Source organism: Protopterus annectens, chromosome 14.part0 (assembly GCF_019279795.1).
Source record: "Protopterus annectens isolate FY-2018-M chromosome 14.part0, PAN1.0, whole genome shotgun sequence".
NCBI classification, from domain to species: domain Eukaryota; kingdom Metazoa; phylum Chordata; order Ceratodontiformes; family Protopteridae; genus Protopterus; species Protopterus annectens.
The window spans coordinates 484,030,601-484,045,247 of record NC_056748.1 but is presented as its reverse complement, the minus strand read 5'-3'; positions in this window follow the sequence as shown (position 1 = coordinate 484,045,247).

Genomic DNA, 14,647 nt, shown 5'->3' with positions numbered 1-14,647 from the left:
GATTGATTAGACAAGTCAGTTGTTATAGCTCTAGGATCAGTAAAATGTGTACTGAATGCAGTCAGTCTTTTCATGCATGTATCATCAGTCACAAATGACCAACTACACACAGGTAGAAAATGTGATTTTGTCTGGCACTCCCGAGTCTGACAGAAAGTATTGCGTAAATTAATTGGTTCAAGCCTAACATTCAGATACAGCTTAAAAGGCTTAATGACAGACTGAAAAAAAAATAATAAAAGGATTATCATTACAAAAGACGATGCCATTGCTAGGGGCAGTCAGAAAGATACAAATTCAGCCTTCCACATTGCGGATAGATAAAGTAAATGTTCTCACCATAATGCATATCTTTAAAAAATTACACCAGGAAAGCAAAAGCCTTCACTGTAAAATGAAATTGCAAGCAAGGGAGTCTACCATCAGGCCATTTTGACATGTTAAAAAAAAAAAAAAAAAAAAAAAACAGCAATCACTTAGAGGGAGACAAGAGACAAATGCTGTAGGAAAGATCAAAATATTATGGGAAAGGTATGACATGAACAGCAAAAAATATATACCTTCAGTAAATAGCAGGCTTTGTACTGCAGGCACTGCTATTACGTGGTTGTCAACATTTTCCCAGGCTGCAACTCACCTTCCCGTCATGTCAGACATTCCTCTCTTTTCAGTTCCATCTTGCTCCAGGAAGGCACTAAACATGTCTAAGTTGTGTTTTAAATAGGTTAGGGAGCTAATTTGTTTATTATGAAGGGGAAAGCTGCTCCAGTGGAAAGGAAGGAAATTCTTAGGGAGAGGTAGCTATCCTAACAGCAGGTTTGTGTTGGTGGAGGTCTGTGTTGCTTATCCTGGTGTTTTGTGGACATATAGGTCACACAGCACATGATCATTTTGAGGCCTTGTAGACTAGGCAGAGGTCACCCTTCTTTAGTAGTTTGTGTGAGACAGAAAAGAGAAAATTATAGCTCTGTGTAGCTTGTGGAACACATGCATTTGATTTTCTTAGTGTGGAAACATACCAAAGAGAGTATTGTCTAATAAGCAGGGTCATTGGAAAATTGCACTCACATTTTTTCTGCAGTTTCCATAATTTTCCTTTTGTCCTTTGCACAGTATCTGTAGTTTTTAAAATAAATTATTACATTATACTTTTTAAACATTTTTATTAAATCAATTTAAGTAGTGGCATAGGTGTACATTAACAGAACACAAAACAAACCATGGTGACTTTTTTCATTACTTTTATGATGTGTACATATATTTTTTCGTAATTGTCATTCACTCCACTATTACATAAATTGCTCAATTCCTGCCTTCCGTTTAACCTCATTCATCCTCTTGAACATTATTCTGCATATACTGTTCCCACAAATTCCTTTTATTTGTATGCAACTTGCTTCTTTCCTTTTCTAACGATTCCACCCTCCATTTTTTTTATCTCTGTCCTTCAAATTCATTCAGTTGGTTTAGATTTTGATTACCATTTTCAACTGAATGCTTTTTTTCCAGCCAGTAACATTAAGCTTAGGCATTGGTATGTCTAGGCAATTCAGTTCGTATGCCCTAGCTCAAAAGAATCCTTTTCTTAGTTGCAACCATTTTCTCTCCCATAATTTCTGACAAAGTAGCCTGTAAGGAATTTTTTAAATCTGCCAGTTTGTTGCACTCCCAGAAACATGTTCCTAATTACCTCTCTCTTTTCCATCATACACCAGTATTTCATATCTTTTTGAGAAAAAAATGGCTGAAGTTTGTTTGGGATATAAAATACCTATGCAGACTCTTCCAAGCAAACATCATAAGCCTTCTGGACTTTGTTGCACACTTGGGAGTCATACAGATGTGCTCCATTACTTCTTTTTAAATTGCCTTTCCAGTCTCTCTCTTCCCAGTGTGTTCTAATCTCCTCTGATTGATTCTTATGGTTATATTTTATATGCTCTGCTAATTATCCATTTTTTTGCCAAAGATATGTGGGAAAAGATTTAATAAAAAACATGCAAAAATTTGAGAAATTGAAAGTTATGTATAGTTAAGATGCATGCAGTGAAAATGTTTTTAGTCTCCTGTCATTCTCAACTAGAGGAAAAGTTTTGGGTAATACTTAGTGTAAATAATGTGTTTGGGAATGAAGAAGGCAAGAGGTGAGAAGTTGATTCTCCTTATAGAACAAGGGGGTTTAAAGTATCCCTTCAAAAAGGTAAATCCTAAAGCTATGCAGTTAAGGCTTATATATGTGACACAAGCAGAAGATTATAAATCAAATTGGAAAGGGATGATGTTAAAATGGGAGGGGGTCGAGAAAAGGAACAAGAGTAGGATTTTTGATGCAGGTCCTTAAGGACCATACTTTCTGCTACTTTTTGATATTCTATATTCCAAGGACTAAGCCACTGTAGGAATGGAGAAAGGAGATTTGGCCAATAAGGATGACTGCAAGTAGAGGTATAGAAAATAAGGTAAGAGGGGGATGTAATTTACTGAAGAAAACTAGCAAAAAAAATAAACGGTGTATGAGGAGCAAATAATTGGACAGAGAAATGTAAAATAAAGTGGACTGAGGCCAAGCACAAGTTTGGAATCCAGGTTAGTTACAAATGTGCTTTCCTACCGGGGATTGATATCACAGTATAGGCAAAGAGTATGTGATAGGGGAGTGCTAAATGAAAGACCAGCTCTGGTAGGGTTTTACATCTGAGTAAAATGCTGAAACTATTTACTTAACTCAAATACAATGTTGCATGTATATGGTAAGGAAGGCCATGGTATGTCATTTGTCAAGAGATTTGTTCTGTACATGATTTCAAAATTCAGGCTGTGTGTTAGAGCCTGATCATATGATTCCTGAGTTGAAACAGACAGCTGGAGAACTTTTCAGTGACAATAAGTCTGAAAATATCCCCACTGGACATGGGCAAGGCAGTGAATATGAAGTTTTGCTCTGTATGGCTGAGATTCCCATGTATTAATGGTTTATCCCTAATCTAAAATGATTTTTTTTGTTTGTTTTTTTCAAATGTTGAACAAATTCAAGGAGTGGAACTATGTGATTTCTGTGCAAGTTTAAGTTCCCCAACTACATTTATAAAATGTAAAGAAGCAAAAATTAACACATTTACTAGTGACCATTTCAGTGAAGTTTATATCCTCATCACAGTTTATCATTTTATGTTCTTTGCATTTAAGGGAGTTTAGAAATAAATTGTATTGTTAAGTGTACTATGAGAGATGACACAGAAGTTCATAGACTGATTTATAAATTAATGTTCCAGCAAAACAGGCACATATAATTAGGTTTTCAGTGTTGAAGACCGAGTGGGCAAATGAATACAAAATATGTGTGTGTTGCTCTGCTTGTCATATTTAGTGACCTTGAAACAGGTATTATGTAAAGTTTAGTGTACAATGCATTTAAGAAAAAAGTCAGAATGAAAGTACCTGTAGAAGGCACCAGATGTCTAGTAATCTATGTGGTTAGTGCAAGCTAGTAAGAATAAAAACTCCACATTGACCCGAGCACAAAATGATAAGTAGCACAAGTGAATTTATTCCCAAATCACAAAGTAGTTGAGTGCTTTTTCTTCATGCTCAGCACACCTGTTTTTGGGTGGTTAGTACAAGCTGCAGGATACACTATATATAAAAGCATATAAAAACTGTTAGGGGTTGGGGGCAGATACCAAAGATCACAGTTTCTTGCAACTTTTGCATGTTTCTGTACTTCTCAATAAATGTCTCCACAATTTTCTGGTGGTTCATAATACGAGAGGATTAGAGAGGGATGATAACATCTTTGAACCTAGAGGATGTGCATATGGTATTCAGCTGGGCTAGGTAAGACTTTCTTTCCACCACCATGTGTTATGATTGTTAAAGAGTTTGTTGTCTATAAAAATGCTTAGGTCAATGATAACTATCAGTTCAGTCTATTAATATGGTTGGTGTATGATTTGTCATGTTTACTAAAAGACAGTAGTACAGTTTTTAGTATTTAGCTTTGGACCACGGCTCTGGCACCATTTGTTTAGTGCCTTTTGAAGGATTTTGATAGCCTCTGGAGGACTGATGATGGCCTCAGGTTTGCAATCCTCTGCCAACTTGGTTAGCTAAAACCCCTTGACCTAAGGGAAGTAAATGCCAAATAAAAGCAGTTCCAGTACTGAGCCCTTGAGGGACCCACTAATAACAGGCTTTTCACAGGACAACAAGGAAACATATCCAATTCTGATTTACTGTTATTTCTTTGTAATACAGTCTATTACACAGCAGGTTGCTTACAGGTTTACAGTTAGATTTAGTTTGTCAAAATTGCCTGAATGTGGAATGGTATCAACGGCCTTGACCAAGACAAGGATAGCAGTGTACTGAGTTGCCCTCATCTTGTGTCTTAGTAACTTTTTCAAACCAGTCTGCTTAGTCTAGCAGGCTGGATCCTGACCTCACAAACCCAAATTGGTTTGGGATGAGTGATTGCAAGCTGCCAGTATAATTTTTTATGAGTTGTATAATGATGTGTTCCTGTGCCTTACAGATTAGGCTGGCATTATCAGAGTACAGTTGCCAAGATCTGTGGTAGAGCCTTCAGTGAGAAGGGGGCAGTCACAGCTGTACTTCATGCCTATGACATGAAAGCAGTTTACAGACCAAGGCTGAACAGATTTTTGGAGTTTTTGTTAGTGAGGCATTGCTTCATACTGGCAAGAAAACATCCTGGTACACTGCCATTGCCCATAGAGCATAGAGTTCTGGCCACAGAGTACTTTTATGACTCGCTCAGAGGTAATCTTTGGGGTGTTGACATAATGCCATGCAGCAAGAAGCTGGTGTGTGGGGGAGTAGAGGGAAACATTTGATCTAAATGATTGAGTGGGTGTTAGTTTTATCTACCAACTTAATGCATTACTGGGCATTGTTTCTAAGGTTCCTGACATGGCTAAAGATTGACTTATGATTGTCCCTGACAAAGATGAAAATTTTCATTTCATGCTTTACCTTGGTAGATTTGATTTTCTTTCCATGTCCCTTCTTTAATTTCATAAATTCAGGATTGGAGCTTGAGATTTTCAGTTTGTGTCTGTGAACGAGAATTTATTTATTGACATTTGTTTACAGAGAAAATCCGACTGGGTAGAATGCCCATTTTCAATGGAGGTCTGGAAATGTAGGTGGGTGAATTATTTTGAATGCTGTCAGTAGCTGTGGGTGTGTTTAGGTATGGAAGTTCTGTCCATTTTAAGGATTTGAGCACCAGGCAGTAGTAGGATCTAAATGGGACATTTGCTGCAAATTTTGCAACTTTATTGCAACATTGTGCAAGTTTAATCTTTAGTGTTACTTAGAGATTTGGGAGGATGTCAGTGTCAGAAAACTGTAGGAAGGAGGTAGCTAGTTGGTAAGGCATTTTTTTGCTCCGTATAGCGCACCTAGTTTTTGGCGTGTTTTCTGCATAGTGTTTTGTATCTGCAGAACAAATTTAAAGGCATCATGATTTTGCATAGATGTAACTTCTGTGGTGGTGGTAAGGGAAACATTTAGAAATTAGATTTTTCATGAGACAGTGATTTAGGGAAGGAAATAAGTAATTTGGAATTAACATTAGTTGGTAATTGCAGAACGATTTTTTTTTGGTGGCAGTAAAGATTTCTAGTATTTGTTCAGTATGAGTGAAATTGCCAGAGGAGAACGAGAGTTTGGAGTCTTAAGGTGGCTAGTTGGATGGAATTTGTAAGGAGTGTTAGTGAGAATATTAAAGTGGATGGAGCCTTGTAGTACACCTGTGATTGGGGGGGGGGGGAAGTATGGTGAGAAGGTGGATTGCCATTTGACTGATTAGTCTTTTATCAGAGAAGTAACTTTTGAACTTTTGGATGGCGGTTTGTGATAGACCAAGAGAAGATATTTAAATAAGTTTGCTGTGGCAGACTATATATCAAAGGCTTTTGTTAGGTCCAGGAATAGGGAGGAGACCCGTTTACCACTCTCCCTGACTTTGTTGATGGCTTCAGTGAAAGTTAGATGTGCTGTATTAGTACTGTGTATGGGGTGCAAGCCATGTTGAGTGGGGATTAGATCATCTTCCTGGATGAGGTATATTAGTATTTGTTCCTGGAAACATTTTTATAGTGTTTGGAAGCGGGGATAGGATATCTTTGGATCTGGAGTTTGTGATTTCTGTTGGGGTGCTGCATTTATGCCGTGAGTAATGTGTGATTTTTTTTTTCCCCAGAGGGAGGGAAGTGGGATTCTTGGATTGACCTATTTGAGGATTGAGAGTGAGTAGACGGTGCTGTTAGCTGCTCTTAAGATATTTGCTAGGGGGGTTATAAATAGAGGTAGAGCAGGGTTATAACCTGTTGAGGAGTTGATTTTATCTGGGATGGTGTGACAGGCTTTGGAGTAAAAGTGGTGGTTAGTTTGCTGAGTTTGTGTAGGGCTAGGAGTTGTGTTGGGGGGCTAGTTTGATTGTATAAATGGCTAGGGATAGAGTTGTGGGAATTTTTTTGAGAGTAAGGTTATGAAATGGCTGTTGAACTGTGTAGGCGTTTCTAGCCGTGTCTTGTTGGGTAAGGGATTGGGGTTGAGTTTTTGTCCTGGATGTAATATTTAATGCATAACCAGAATTTTTTGGATTTAGTGTATTACTGTTTTGGATATTGATATGATGTAGTTTATCATTTTTTCCCCCTCAGTTGCAGAACTCTTTGAATTGCTGGTAATTGTGGTATTTTATGTTTTTGCAGTAGTTTCCAGGTTTGTCTCCAATTTGCATAAGAGTTCTGCCGGTTTTGGAGAGCCAGACCGTTTTTTTTACTGTTTTTTTTTTTTTTTTCCTGGGTGGAGATATTTTCTTTTGTTTTATAGTTTGTGTATACAAGGGTTCCACAACAGAGATTTATTCCTGAACTTGGCATTGTATTTGTGTCAGATTGCAGCTGACACATCCTTGTAAGGCAGTGAGATGAGAATAGAAACTGTCTGGAAATGTAGTGGTATTGGATGCTGGATTATGAGGGAGGGGACTCTTACACCACTTTGTCATCAGCTAGCTGCAGTAGGTTTGGCTTAAAGAAATCTCTGAAGATAGTAGGGTATGTGGGCATGTTGGGTTGGAGCCTAATGATGAAAATGATCAAAAGTTAGTCAGATTTTACAGGGCAGCTGTAGCAGCAGAGTATAATTCTGTTGTTATTTGTGAAGATCAGGCCCTGTAAACTTGAACCCCTGGTAGTGCAGTCTACTGCCTGATCTAGAGAATTTGCATTGATAAAATCTAAAATATGTGCTTATTTACTTGTAGTATTGTAGGTCTTCCAGTTTATGCAGAGCTAGTTGAAGTTTCCAAGAATAATATTGCTTGATTCAATAGTGTGGACTCCAGCTTGTTTAGGTATGCCTCATGGATTGTTGTCATAGATGGTGCTTAGTTGTTGGCTAGAATGTTGTAAGGGATGTAATTGATAATTGTAATGTATGGGATGTTAATGATAATTATAATGTACAAGTCTGAGGTTGTCTTCTTACTGTATGAATAAAGCTGTGATGGAAATGAGGACTGTATGAACACGCCATTACGAAAAGCAGAGATATTCTGAATGAGTGGTAGGCAGTGAAACCTGGTAGGGAGAAGGTGTTTTCTCTACAGTAAAGCCAAGTTTCAGTGATAATGCATTTGTCTTTATTTTCCATGGTCAGAAGGGGTTTGAGGTAGAGTAGTTTCTTATTGAAGTTTTTAGCATTGAACAGCACTACTTTGATACTATCCTGATTTGGTTTGGATAGGTTGGTAGATTCAGTAGACTGACACTGCCTTAAAAAGGCACAGAGAAAGTTTTGGACAATAAACAAAAGCCTTGTGGTGAGGGGGCAGGACATCCCTGGAAAACCAGGTAAGACTATCCAGCATCTGCTTCCAGCCTCTTACATATTGGACCTTGTTGGAATGATTCCAATAACTAGGCCAGTTCTCTCAATTATACTGTCACGTCATGATGTGTGCTTTCTTCTTGAAAGTCTGAATGCCTTCAGTGTGAGCTGCAGAATGAAAAGTGCTGTTTTGGGGACTGTATGCACGGTTTCTGAAATTACAATATCACAGAGCATTCCCTCTTCTCTGAGGTGCAGTGATCTTAGTATATACAACTAGTGTACTTGTGGGAGAGCAAAGGACCTTTTTGCCTGTGTAATAATTGGTTTTGGATGTCAATTTTTAGATGTAGTTTAAGTTTTGAAGTGTTGGAACTCATGGTATTAGATCTTGTATTGCCAGTAGGGAGCTACTAGACCTTTACTCTGCCATTGTTGACAGCTTTGGTGTTGGTGACCTAGCAGTCACTCACTGGTACTTTATTCAGCTCTGCTCTTTCAGGCATCAGCTTCCTCAGTGCCTCTCTCTGGTCCCTCTAATATTGACCTTTTAGATGATATTTGCTCTGATGCCAGAATTGCTTGGGTCAGCCCTTCAGACTTTTAGACCTCTATCTCAGATGCCAGTGTTGCCTTTACATAGTAGTGCTTTTAGGCCCATTTTGCAGGCTTTACATAGTTCCAGTTATCATCTTACACAGTTGGAGTAACTACCCTTATTTATGGCTCCCCCCTCCCTGATATGATTTTCATTGGTGGCCCCATTCCTAGAAAGCCAGCAGAATCTTCTTGATACCAAACTCCCTCCCAAATGCTTCGTAACTTACTTGGGGAAATCCAAGTACATGGAATTAGAGATAGGTCCTTCCACAAAGAGAGTTATGACCGTAAATAAAGAGGGGACAAATTCTCTCTTATCCCCTCCTGATGACCCCATTTGAAGCAGCAGCTGTGGTAACTGGCCAAATGAACCCATTTCTTTGCCACACAAGAGGTTACATAAAACAGATTTCCCTTTTGAGTGATCCCTGCTTTGATAGACATCCTGCAAAATGTGCCAAAATCAGTTGGCATGATTCTTCTACTGTGGCACCTGTCAGTAAGAAAGAAAACATTCCATAAGATCCATGTGCCCTAAAACAACTTCTGTCTCTTGCGGAGAGAGATAAGTTCATTACACAGTGCCCTCCCACCTCTGAAATAATCTCCCAACTTTAAAGAGCATTGCATCATCTTCCTTCATATGGTTGCTGGCTGGTTGGATGGATGTTCACAAGTTCACCCCTGGTTTGACTAGGTTAACCCTCCTTAAAAAGGCTGTGCAGTGTAAGGGTGCACACTGTCAAGGCATAATGGCTAAAAGACTTGGTTACCTTGTGTTTCCTATGATTTTATATTCTGGCCTCCAGAGTTCAGTTTGGACAGGAACTGCCTGCTCTTTTGGCAAGAGCCACTTGAAGTGGCTTTCATTGTGCAAAGCCATGCTGTCTGCACCCACAGTAAAGAATCTCAGCCTGTGGAAACATTTGGAAAGCATGGTTTCATGTCTGTCATATTATTAAATAAGCACTTTATTTTAACACTTTCATTGAGACGTGAGTAATAAGCTGTAGAAGAGATGCTAAATGACCCACTGAAGTAGATTCGTGCTATTTTTTTTTCTTCAGATAACTCAACTTTATGATCCATGTGGCCTATAATGCCATGGAAGGAGCTAGCACAGCAGCAGGATTTGACATTAATGTTAGTCGGCACTTCTTCCTGATTGACATAGTTCACAGAGGATCTTAAGGTGGCCATTTTGATTCTCTATTTTTAAGGGTCTCTTCCTTTTTGCCTCAGAGGTTAAACAGCACCCTCAAAATAAGAAAAAGCAAGGGTAAGCACTTAAGGCTGTGCAAGTTGAATTTCATTCCCCAAACTATACCTTTGCAGGGGCAGAGACCTAGATTCCATCACAGACCTAGAGATCAAGCCCCTTGGTGTTCACCAGGAGGCATCAACGGTCATAACTCCTTACCCAAGTGTCTCTTACAGGAAGTAGGCTGGGGGGTTCCTTCCTTGTCCCCCAGCATAACAAATGATTTCTAGGGACATCTAGGCAAGAAAATTGTAACCTTGGGCCTTCAGTCCTTGTCACACCATCTCTCAAATTCTACCCTTACCATACAGCCCACTATGTTAGAAACTGGTGGCATGAGAGAAGGCACAGACACATCTTAAAAAGAGGGTCATCTTAAGAGAACCCACCATATCCGAAAAGCTTATAATATTTCCTGAACTATTTTAGTGTCCAGGAAAATCAAGAACCTCAAACACATACTAGAACACAGCAGCTTACTTTAATTCCCAAAGGAACAGATTGTACTATACTGCCTATTAGCATGAAACTGAATTTGCTATTTAACCGTTTAAGATGCTTGTCTACATATCAAAATTTGCAAGTAATCTAGATGACTTCTATACTTTAACTTGTACCCAGTAACTGCCAGTTCAACACTGTTAAATGTAGTTTTATCTCTGCCTATAGCTCTCAACCTTCCAATAGAGTATGACAGACCCTTTCAATGTGGAGCTTCGAGGAACATGAACTTTTTAAGACCCCAAATGAGGTTTGTTCCTCAAGAGGGACACTTGAGAGGTATGCATCTTCTGCCCCCAGGATGTTCCAAAAAAATGTTATGGCCATAGTGCAGCTCTTTTCAGATTGCATGGATCCAAGCTGTTCCTATATTTGTATGATTTGTTTCTTGCTGTCTTGAGACTATCCTTCAGCAGAGGGAGTATCTGCAAAACCTGTTCCTCTGTCTAAAAGTCACAGTGAACACTAAGAAGTCTCATCTTTAGTCAGTTGAAAATCTAGTCTTTGTGCTGCGTGGACACAGCTATATATTTTGTCTCTTGTATCTTCTGGCAGAATCTTGTCTCTTCGACAAGTAATCTATGTATGTTATTCAGGAATCTCATACCCACAGAATTTTGCATGGAGACCTTGGGCCTCATGGAGGTGTCAGTTCTTTATGATCCTCATAGCAGGTTTCACATGAAGATCCTCCATTCAATATTGTTAAGTAGTCTCTGACTTCAGATTCTTTTCTCTGTTCTATTCATGTTTCATGCAACACATGTTCTGGATAAGATTTGGTGCTATCTAACTTGTTGGTTAGAGTTTGTGAATCTCTTGGTAAGGAACACTTTTAAGCTTCAGATATCACTACATATGGTTGCTGTATATATATCTGTACTTGGGCAGGGTGACAGTTTACTGCGAAGACTATTCAAATAGCATGGACTTCCTAGGAGACACATGACTCCTGGAATTAAGGGCAGTGCTTCTCTCTGTGGTGGCATTTCAGAGCTTGTTAACCAGAGGTCAGGTTTCCATTCATTTAGATAATTTGGCTTTAGTTAGTACATCGACAAGCAGAGTGAAACACTCTTACCCTGTTACCATTCAAAGGCTAGGAAGGCTTACCAATAGGCTTTCCAGTCCAAACATTTTCTTGCTGCAATACACATTCTAAGTAAGGCAAATGTTTTATCAGGTTGAGCTTAATAACCAGTGACCTCTTAGTTGGGTGGCTGCTAGGAGATTTTTTCTTTGGAGTTCCTGGACTGTGATCTGTCCTCTTCAGCTAGCATCACATTCAAGAACAACTTTTTTATCTCAACTCAAAGTTGTCAGACAAAGGATATTTTGTGTCACACTTAGCTATATGTCTTCTGTTGAGCTTTTCTTCCATTTCTTCAAAAGATGAGGTTCATCCAGAAAAACAGACTATACAAGGGAAAAATAGCCCCCTTTTGGGCCAAACAGACCTCCCTCTCCTTCAGTCCATTCTGTTAAGAAATATTCTTGACACTGTCCTTCCAAGATCTCTCTGCTTACTTTGAAACAATTAGTTCGTTTGTTCATTAATTGTCTCTTTTAACCAGGTCATTGAACTGGTCCAGGGACCCTTTTGAGTCATGGCTTTGGCCCATGACCAGGCCCTGAGGCAAAGACAGTGGATACAATAACATATGTAGCACAAACACAAGTTCAGCTTTGATGAAAACATCTTAGACTGGTTCCGTAGCTAACTATATAATAGAACATTTCATGTTCTGTCCAACAACCAACTGTCCCTTAATTTTGCCCTTAAGATCGGAATCCCTCAAAACTCTGTTTCAGGTCCTCTGCTCTTTAATTTATCTCAAGAAAGCTTGCCATATCTCATCCTCACACCTTATACTGACAATGATCTTTTACTTCAAGCAAATAAAAGTCCCGCCACCCTACAAAACTCAACTGCAGCAGTCCTCTGATCTCTGTCAATGATCTAAACAAAATAAGCTGCTAATTAATCAGAAAAAAGTTATAAGTTCACCGGGATAAACTCAGCTATCCTACTACCTTCACTCCTCATGTTCTGTTATGTTTTACTGCTCAATTTTTTTCTACTGTCACTACAACAATGATTTATTCTACTCAATGGCAAATGTTTACTCTAATTCATGTCTCCTACTATTCTGTAACAAGTGTACCTATGGTCTACTGCTCTAGATTCATGTTTCAATAACCTATGGACTAATGTTGTAATTTTTGATGCTTTATTTCCTCTGTATCAGTTGTACTATGTTATTTCATCTATTGTTTATTATATGCTTAGTCCTGTTCTTATTTTTAATTTTATTAGTATATATTAGAATTTACTCCTATGTATCTTAGACTGGAACTTTTCTCCCTGGGTCTCCACTGAAAACGAGCTACTTGCCAGTTGGACACTACCCGGTAATAAAATGTAAATAAACCAGTAACCAGATGAAATGTATAAAACTAAAAGCAAACAGACCACACCCACTGAAAATACAAACTGGGAGGGACCCTGCACCACAATACAAAAAAGTACCAGCCAGTCTAGACAAAAATAATTTAATAGAGCGCTTTCATTTCAAATGTGAAACTTCAGAGTAGCAAACCAACACACCAACTCGGTTTAAATACATGACACAAAGGAAAAAACAAAAAGACAAAGTTAAAAACATTAAGTAAAAACATTACAATTTCTTTCTTCAGCGACTAATATCTTTAAATTCTTTATATAGTGTGTCATGTCAGTAAACATTCTCTTAGATGTCTATAAGACACCACTGATGAGCTTTCCAGAGCTGCTGCTGCTTAGTCATGTGGAGATGTTCCTATCTGCAGATGCAGACTTTACCAGAGGATGATAAAGCAGAATTTTTAAACATACCTTTATATAAAATGTTTTGTATGGTTTGTCCTCTGTTGATGAAATGGGAAAGTTAATCTAAGGGGTTTCACAAGATTTTTTCAATCCAGTATCCACAAATATAATGGGAACTTTCTTTTTAGCATAGGACTCCTTTATAGAAAGCCTTTTAAGCAATCCAAACAAATGTCAGGCAAACGAACTTTTACAAAGCAATGATAGGGTAGTTACAAAAAGAAAGATGGAGCCCCAAAACCAAGCGCAGTCTAAAAAAGCAGTTTGACTATGCCCTCCCTCATTCTCCTCACTTTATCCACCCTGGCAACCCTCCAGTTCTCTCTCAAAACCTCTCTCTTCACCTCCCTCTTAGATCCTAAGAGTAATACAGAAATGGTACAGCTGGCAGTGGGAATCTCTTCCAAAGAATTCTTCCACAACAAAACAATTAAACCACCCTGTTTGTGTATTCTAGATCAGATATTGGGTCAGAAGGTAATAGAGCCTGTTCTGTTGGAACAAATGAAAGGATTTTATTCAAGGGTATTTCAGGTATCTAAGAAAGTAAAAACCTGGACATCAGTATTGGGCCCCACCCTTTTAAATCTGTGCATCAAGATCTGAAAATTCAAAATGCTGTCTGTACAATCTGTTACTTATTCTTATGAGTTTTCTAGTTACCATAGATTTAAAAGATGCTTAGCATCACATTCCAGTTCACAAAAACTAAAGATATTTTTAAAGATTATCTGTGCGTGGTTCACATTTTCAGCTTTCTGCATTACCCTTTCGGTTAACAGCTCAATTAAAAAGGGTCTGTTTCAAGTGGTAGCATACTGTAAGTTACAAGAGCATACATATTTCCTTATTCAGTAGACTCATTTTCTTGACTCTTCTTTAGGTTGTCAGGAATCTCTTTTCTCAAAAGTCATTTTCACAACCTGTGATTTCAAAGAAACGTAAAAAGATAATCTCTTAATTTTTCTCCCAGTTTAATAGTTCTACTATTCACCTACGTACATCCCTCAAGATGCCCTTCCTTTCTCAGACAAGGTGGGCTTTTACAAGGAACAGTTCCTGATATATTCTCTCCAAGATCACACAACATCAAGGAACTGTTGCAGAATATTAAGATTTGTGGTAGTCTTAATTTTTGTGAAAAAAAAAAAATCAGTGGTTTCTCAAACCATTCTGGACTGTCCACTAACATTCCTTTTCTTTTCAAACTCCAATACTGAATTTTGTCAAGAGTGAAAAGCATTAGTGGATGGCTCAGTTATCCCTCATCCTAGTCCCCCCAGCTCAGTTTGTGATTGTGGGTACATCATACTTCACGTGGAGGGGTGTACTGTTTCCAAACAGGTAAAAATGCATGCTCTTTGGAACTACCAGGAGGCAAAGAAGCACATAAACATTAATGAAATTATGGTATTGAAAACCTATCTGTGGATTTCAGGTCTTCTATTACACAGACACCACCATGTTGATATGGTACATAATCAGGAAGGAACCAAAACTTACTCACTATGCAGGTCAGGAATGTTGGCCTTGGAACTTGCCCTGCAGCTCAA